The following is a 9,293-nucleotide window of genomic DNA, read 5'->3' as shown; positions in this document are numbered from 1 at the left end:
GTGTGTGTGTGTGGAGGGTGGGGGAGGGGTATCTGAGCTGGTATTTGTGTCTAGTCATAGGTAAAAGGTGTTGTGTTTCACAATTTGTATTGTATCTCTTGATCATTGTCATTATTTTTAATTTAATAAGTTTCTACCGCTTGTTTTGCAGTCCCACTCTTGTCCTTGTGTTAATGCCTACTTTGTCGTTTACATTTGTAGACACTAGTGAACCTAGCAGTGTTAAGGTGCACCTGCCGTGGCCATAGATGGAGCACTCTAGCCGATGAGCCTATAACCAGTCCAATATGTATTGAGTCCAATACAAAGCAGCTAGAAAGGTATATATATTCCACCAGCCGCTGTGGAGTAATGCAACTGTGATCTCTGAAGAGATGCCGCACAGTTCAATCAAATTAGGATGAGCTGGAGTGGCTTTTGAGATCAAAAACCCTTGAGATCATTCATCCAAATAACCTGACCTCACTAATGCAATCAAATTCTCAAAGAAATCAAGTCTGAAGTCTTCCCAGAAGAGAAAATGCTGTTGCTGCAGCAAAGGGAGACAAACTCAATGTTAACACACTTAATTCCAAAAGAAACATTGTATTAATAGATGTATGCCATCTTTGGACATAAAACAATGACTATGGGAATAAATCTATGGATTGGAGTAACCAGTAACCATTGATAGTGACTACTACTTATACAAATGACTTCAACATGCTTCTCAATGTTCAGATGCACCTTATAGATGTAAAATTAGAGACAGTAGCTCACCTGTTGCTGCATAGATTGTGTTGGTCGCCCTCAGGTCCTTCATCAGTGGCCACAGGATGCTGTCAACAGGACTCTGGATATTGTTGGTTGGTGCACTATTCTCAGTCAAGCAGTGACACTGAGGGCTTTAAAAACTCAAGCAACACTGCTGTGTCTGATCCACTTGTACTAGGACATTGCAGCCTTAACACTGAAGAAAAATATGAAATGGGGATAAGATTATATGCAGAGAAACAGGTGGTACAGTTATCACTCAATACATGTAGCAATATTCCTATTTTCACTGCTTGGCATCCTCAAAAATCAAATGACACAGTGATTTTCAAAAGAAATGTACGTAGGCCACACTGTAATGGCTTTGGAACTTGTCGGTTAATATAGGTGATTTTTTAAATTGCCCTGCATTTCCCCATAGTGGTGCAAAAGACTTAGACTAGGGCTCACCTGAATGTTAATGTCAACCTACAGGATAACGACATGTCCCCCGAGGTCTACAACAGCGGTATTCTTGTTTGCCGATAAAGGGTCTTGAACTTGGAATCTGAATAAGGATGCCCTTTTTCTGTGCACATATTACCATACAAGCACATATACCAAGTTTTTCCTGTAATGACAGGAAATAATGCATATGTGGGCATGCATTTTGCTGAGGGTACAGAACGGTGGTAGCATTCTCTTTTGGGTCGCAGGGTGAAAGCTAATGACGGACTCATGGTTTCTGATTGCTCCATTAGCCCATTGGAGCTGATTGCCTCAAATCAAAGAGCCTCACTCCAGAGCTTTGTGATTGGACCAGATCAGTCAGTCATTAGCCAGGCAATCAGCTCATATGGCTCAGTTCCCGTGGTAGCTCCACTTTCTCTACCTTGAGAGAGAGAGAGAGAAAGAGAGAGAGAAAGAGAGAGAAACAGTTGAAAACAACAGACTGGTTCCATCTAGGTGTTCATCAGATTTTCATTTACTTCAATCTCATCTTTTCTTTCTTTCGCTTTATATAGTCCTCTCCTCTGTTTAATATATGTTCCTATCAGAGACTCTCTGGGCCCATCCCCTTCACCCTCCACGACTGGAATAGATACCAGCCTCAACTCTCTTGTGGCCGAGGATCTTCAGATAAAACGTCCCTTCCTGAGTGCTTTCCCTCCAGCCCTCCACCCCGAACCAGCCCCCAATCTCTCTCCCCGTGCTAGCCCCCCTCTTCTTTGCCTGCTCAGGTGATGCATGGCTCCTGTCACAGATGGAATCAATGGGACGCTGGTTGTTTTAATTTAGCGCCACTCTGAGAGGATACTGATACTGTGCATCAGGGAAGAGGGATCACTGTGGCCTTTCGCCATCTGTTTTTACTTTCCCTCCTTGTATCCCACATTGATCAGGGGGATCCAGCCCATGCAGCAGAATGCCCCTTAATGCCTTTTGCAGGACACAGAGCACTGCAAGAGTAGCCAATGAAGCCCGTGCTAATTGCAGCCTTCCTGTCACTGTTCATTCAGTCCACTTCAACAGAGACCTTGGAAGTGGAGTCTCCAGCAATGATCAGACCTTAATCATTCACATTCATCCTGACAGTTTCTCTTCTCTCACTGTCGCCTATCATTTTACCTATCATCATTACCTTTGTCGTCGCAATGATTAATATCCCTCATTTGTCTCTGTATTTTGCGTCTGTGGGAAGTCTCAAAAGGCAGGCACTGGAAACACTTCAATAATGAGAAATGACAGTGTGAATGGTGTGGGACAGAGACTATATGGTGTTACACAACCCAGAAGTGCAGGACTATAAATCAAGACCACACACAAATCTCTTTGACCCACTAAACGCTAGTGTTTCAAATCCATAGTAGTTAAATACCACAGATGATGTTAACAATTATAATCCAATACATTTTCCTCACTATTTACTAGCTCTCCAGTCACTGGAAATAGGTCTGGTTTTTGTATGCAGTTCTGGCTCTGTAAATTAAACTAAATGTCTCAATCCAAACTGGCTCAGGCGTTGGGACTCTGCATTGCTGGCTTTGGCACGGCCAATAAATGGCATCTGGAGGTGTTTAGATAGTGGAGAGACCTCAGAATGCTGAAAATCTAGAACAAAGATCAGGATGTTGTTTTATTCCTGCTCTATAGGTGGGTAATACTTACTTATTTTTGCTGTTTTAGATGCATTACTTAAGGAGGAACTAACTCCAATTTCGGGATACTGTTAACTTTACATGAAAGTAAACATATACCGAAAGTGCTACAAAACTAAACAGCCCGAGATACAAATTAGTTTATATGGTAATTAAAAGAGTAGATATTATTCCAGACAAGTTCAACTTAAGCTAACAAGCTAATGTTGGTGTTTTACTCAAACATACCGTTCCACCAAAAGATGCAACAAGTTACAATACCTAAGATGGAACTGACAGCAAATCCAGGAGGCCTCTAACTTTGCAGGAAAGTAACCACATGTCAAGAGATTTTTAAAATAAAACAGCTTGATTTTCAAACAGGTATCTGTGGTAATTCAAACAGTAAATTAAAACTTACAAAGTAAATTTCAGCCTTAAAAAAGTTATAGTAAGCTTCCTATTCAAAAATAGTATTCCACCTTAAAGTAGCATTATTTGGTATGGAGTCAAAATTTAGTAAAGCATTTGGACTAAAGTAAGTCTCCCTTTAGTAAGATGAAGTAAAGTAAGTCATCCATGTAGGGTATCGTTTTCATTAAGAAGGGTGTAACTTACATATTAATGCAACGTATAACTACATATGATGATAAAGTACTTTGCTCTTCCTCTCTGTGTGACATGAAAGAGCAGAGGGAATGGCAGGAGGAGGAGCTGCAGCACACCGAAGCCCCTCTGTGACCCATAACAGCCCATCCTCTGTAGCCCACAGGCAGGAGAGAAGCTGTTAACTGTTATTCCAGCCTGTCACTGGAGATCTGACTCATGCCACGCCATGTAGCCTGTTCCTGGCCATGACACGAGCCAAAGAGCTGAAAGAAGGAAGAGAGAGATACAGCGACAGAGAAGGTTAAAGGAACAAGACACGCCAAATATTTCAGGCACCTAGAATTTTGCAGCGAGACAATTATAACTGGAAGAATACTGGATCTTTCTCAGGCGCTTTCCTGATAATTAGCAGATTTTCATCCTGCCACGTACCTATCTCACACTCACTCCCAATTCCACCGACTCATCTCAGAGTAAAACCCTGTCCTTGCCTCGCTCCGTGTGTCCAACTCATTAGATTGAGTCGCAGCTGGAGTAATGATGGAGCTCCCTACAGACAGGTTGCTGACCCTGAACTGATTTTAAATTCACACCAGTTCACCACTCATTTCACTGACCGTCCTGAGACGAGACCGCAGCAGGCAATCACCGAGTCCAGCGCCTAACAACTCTCCTGCATCTCCCCTCAACAATGGCATTATAGTCTCCTCTGTTCCCTTAATGGTGAAGCAAAGGTTAATTGAGCTTCAGACAAAGACTCAACCTTGTCAGCGCTGAAGAACTGCAACAATAAATGACCATAATCATCCCATTTGACAGCAATCGCAGGAAGGAAGAGTCACTTCCAGGCTACTTTCACAGCCATTACAGGAAGTAGCCTTTGAAACTGTATTCACACACCTACATCTTGGGATTAAAAAATAAAAAAATGTTGTATCCTAAACCTGACCTCACTGGCCAGAGTAAAGTATTAGGTACACATATGCACTGTAAATTCAAAATTACAGACTGTAGCCTGTCTGTTCCCATACAGTTTACCACCAATTCTCCATCGTTTATTAGAAAAGGACCAGCACATCATATTAGTGTTGAAAAATTCTCAGCACATCATTGAAAACAAAACAGTAGTAGCCTTTTATTGCTCTGTAGTGATTAGACTAATAACATTAGTGGAGGTGGCAGATAATCAGTATCTTTATCGTATTGAAAACGTAAAGGTTTTAAATTTTATAATTTCATTAAATAATATAGGGGCAGCACGGTGCTGCAGTCACACAGCTCCAGGGACCTGGAGGTTGTGGGTTCGATTCCCACTCCGGGTGACTGTCTGTGAGGAGTTGGTGTGTTCTCCCTGTGTCCACGTGGATTTTCTCCGGGTGCTCCGGTTTCCTCCCACAGTCCAAAAACACACATTGGTAGGTGGATTGGCGACTCAAAACTGCCCGTAGGTGTGAGTGTGTGAGTGAATGTGAGTGTGTGTGTGGGTGTGTGTTGCCCTGTGAAGGACTGGCGCCCCCTCCAGGGTGTATTCCCGCCTTGCGCCCAATGATTCCAGGTAGGCTCTGGACCCACCGCGACCCTGAACTGGATAAGGGTTACAGATAATGAATGAATGAATTATATAATATATTATAATATATGAATATGTATTTTATGCCTCATATGAATACCCTAAAAACGTAATATGGACTGCTCTTTATTTTGTGTAAACTATTAGCCAGTCTTAAAGACACCAAGACCACATTACTCAGTATACATATCGAAAATGAAAAGCCACACATCATCTTCTATGTTCCTTGTTGTCTCCTTGTGTTTAATTGAATGCTATGTGCTGTGTTGTGGTGCTCAGAGACACTAAGAATTGTTAGGAATTGTTAAGCATGCTTTGACATAAAGATGTGTGTAAATTCAATTAAAAAGGGCGCTTTCAAATTCAGATTCAGTGGAGAATTACCTCATCCTTTAATGCAATATGTATCACTCGTCCTCAATCTCTTCATCAGTGGTCAGTTTTTGACCACTCTTGGATGGGTATTTTTAGCTGTGGGGCTGTACCAGACCTGGCAGTGCCACAGAGGTGTTTAAAAAATCTCAGCGTTGCTCTTAGATGGGGTAGAGCAGAGCTTCCAATTTGAATGTAGTTCACTGATAAAATAGCTGTATTTGATGACTATGAAATGGGCCTTCAGTGTCAAGCTAGGTGAACGTTATATGCAGGCAACTCATATAGGGAATCATGCCTCATCAGTGTAATGAAACTTTTGAACCAGTGAGAGGGTGGGACAGGAGGGCAGAACACCAGTCTGGCATATCATTTTTCAGTAGGAGACAGTGGAGAGTAATAGATGGACAGAATGGCAGAGCTCAGAGAAAAGAGGGGAGGGACAGTCTGACATTTCAAGATCAGCTCCTGCTACAGGGAGAAAATGTCATAATGTTCAGTCAGAGGTATCTATCAAAATCAAGACCAGTTATACCAGAAATTAAGTCAGATGAAGGACAGGGCAAAGTTTTCACACAGTGGCTAATGGTCAACCACACACTTCCAAAGGGACACTGCAAGAGGCAGAAACCCACCTGGTACTATTCAGATTTTTAAATGATGCCTTTTAATTTGTGCAATTCAAGATGTTATCGACACCCTTCTGAAAGATTAAAAATAAATAAATAAATAAAATACAATTTTTCACAGATTTACAAATTTGTATTGAATAACTTCTGAAATAATAATATACTGAATATAGTAGTTATTTATTATGTTTGACACTATTCTAATACATATATACAGAATAATATTCTATCATTTTTAACATCCAGGGGGCATGGGTATTTCTCCTAGGGTTGAAACTGAACACAAATGTGCATCCTATAATTATATACAAAGTATATTATTTTGGTAATCATAGGAAGGGTTGAAGTTGGGTAAAAACAAATATTGTTAGAATGTACAGTATTTGTAATTAATGCTACTTAAGAATAAAACAAAACTGAATGGACCTAGTGTGGTGCCAGGACCACATTCATTGCTATGTCAAGAAACCTATGTACACTGAAAAGCATGTGGAAACATATCCCCACTCCACTTGTGTTCCAGTTAAGGTAGCAGTAATTTCTCATTTCCAGGCTGTGTGAAAGTGTTAGCATGGGGCTAATGCAGCTGCCGGAGTCATCCTCCACAGACAGAGCTGTAACAGCCAGCAGGGCCAGAACTGGAAGCAGTAATGATCACCAAAATGTCTGTGGGCCAGGGAGAGGCTTGTGCAACAGAGAAACATCTATCATCCTCTAAAGAGTGATGAGCACTAGTCTATCCATCTCAAATATCCAACAACAACAACAAATAATAATCTCAAACTTCCTTTTAAGCCTGGAGGATGTTATTTTGGAGCCAAGGGGATGAAAGCTGGTTCACTTAACCATCTTTTTTTGTTCTTCTCCCAAAACAGTCTTCAGTAGATCCATGTCCTTGGCTCCTAAGGCTGGGGTTAGAAGCATTAGGCTATTAGTGCCGGACCACTCTCTAGCATGAGAAAATTGAAGCCGCACTCTAACAGGGCAAAGAAAATGGAGACACTATCTTAGGAAAGGCAACTGGGTATAGCCCCAGGCACTTACTCTCCAAGAGCATCCTCAGTCACAGAAATAAAAGTGTCAAAAAGGGATCTTTGGAAAGGATGCCACAGAACAACCACCTTTGGTTCCTTAATGAACTGTTTAAAGGTTGGTTCTTTAAAGAACCATTGTTGTGATTTTAAAGAACATTTTCCAAACAACACACCATATGTTTTAAAACAAGTTATGGTAACTGCCCTTTTCCAGCTAAAGGAAATAAAAGACACTGATAAACCGTTAATTTGTTTCACAGTGATTATGCTAATGTGTGATTCCTAATCACTTAATTACAATGCCATTGGCTAATTGGTGGTTGTCATCCTCACTATAGTGATATCTAGTGGGTATATAATGCTTAGTAGCTACACCCAGTGTGTGTGCTGGATCCCCCCTGAAATGAGATACTGGTCATACACGATCTCTATTATAACCTAACCTTAAGGCAGACCTGTAGAGCACCCAGACACATAAAAGAACTCAGACTTCTTTCATGCTACATTATTTTCAACACAATTTCTCCCAATGTTCAAAGGATATTTTGAAGGTGCTCAGGAAGTCAGTGGGATATTGAATGCTTGGTGTGATAGACGCCCCAAGCATTTTTCTGATAACTCTCTGTACTTTCCAAACATTATCTGTTCAATACCCTGTGTCCAACTGAACTGTGTCAAACTCAAATCTTCCTTTCTTCAAATACTGCATGTTGGAATGTGTTTGGGTTCATGAAGACGTGAAATAGCTTCTCCTGTCTTTTTTAGATGCAGAGAACCTCATGGAAATGGCTTATAACTCACTTACTCACATCCGTATGTTTAGGGACTGAATGCACTGCATTCACATTATCAGGCTGAAGTGACTCAAATCTGATGGTATTTATTTATTTATTTATTTATTTTTGCCCTAATGTGACAATCTGGTCTTTTCATGGCTGTGTGGACACATCAAATCGGATTTTGTCCAATCTGATTTGAGTCATTTTTGATGAGGTCCTAGATCAGATACATATCTGATTTGTGAGAATGCGACCTGAATGTGAAATGCCAAATTGGATTTTATGCATCTTGATGCCTGTACATACTGTATGTGCCTAGAGCTTTTACCTCGGCTAGTACTGGCAGCGTAGCAAAACATAAAGTAGGAGAGGCTCAAGCTGTGTACAGAATAGCACTAAACTCCCTACATAGTGCACTTCAAAGATTACAAAACTGCTACACCAAGACAGGACATTAGTTCAAATGGAAGATGTGAACACCCTCATAAAATATGGTTTCTGCATTTCGTTGTGTATGTAGAATTACAATAAGATTTATAATCCTCTAGAATGTTCACTATAAAGGGTGTATGGAGACATTTGAGATTCAGCCAATCTCTTGGTGCAGCAGTAAAATCCAGCAGTGTACTCTTCTCTTTCTCATCCTAATGATGTTCAGTCAATGACCTGTTTGTTGTTGTCTCTAGCAAATTTCAATGCTATGTCTGTTTTTCCTGTTTTAAAGACACCAGGAACTGGTTTTAAGGACAGGGAGTGTTTGTTAGTGTTGAAGAAGCCGACATGCATAAATGTTTCAATGTGAACATGCGTGCCGTTTCAGAGACATGTATGTTCACATTAAAAACAGAAACAGCTCACTTACATTATAAATGTGAATCATCAAGACAGACAAATTTGGTCTGAGCCAAATATAGGAATTGTTGAGGCTTATAATGTGAATGTAGTCTGTTTTTCCAAGTTTAAAAAGAGTCATAGCCACTTGAGTCACTGTTTGATGTATTCTGATGGATAAAATGACTTGCCTTATACCAGTGAGATTGTATCTTTTGCACCCAGAATATATTATGAAATATATATCTGCAAATATATATCTGTAAATATTTTATCTGCATGATTTAAAGTAGGCATCTTTCTCTCTTTTGCCCCACCCTCTCTCCCCATGCCTCCATTTCTCTCTCTGTCTCCTGAAAGAAGAATAACTCTCTCCACAGAGAACTTCCACAGCCACGAATCTGCTCTGTGTGATAATCTCACTACTATACTCAGATTTAATCACATCAAAGCTGTGACATCACAGAGAGAGAGAGAGAGAGAGAGAGAGAGACAGATAATAAACGAAAGAAAGAAAGATAAAGGAAAGTGTAAGAGAAGGAAGGGATAGGGAACAGGAAAAGAACAAGAAAAGAAAAAGAGAACAGAAAAAGAGTTGA

Source organism: Hoplias malabaricus, chromosome 6, assembly GCF_029633855.1.
Source record: "Hoplias malabaricus isolate fHopMal1 chromosome 6, fHopMal1.hap1, whole genome shotgun sequence".
In the NCBI taxonomy this organism is placed as follows: domain Eukaryota; kingdom Metazoa; phylum Chordata; class Actinopteri; order Characiformes; family Erythrinidae; genus Hoplias; species Hoplias malabaricus.
This window is presented reverse-complemented; position numbering follows the sequence as displayed.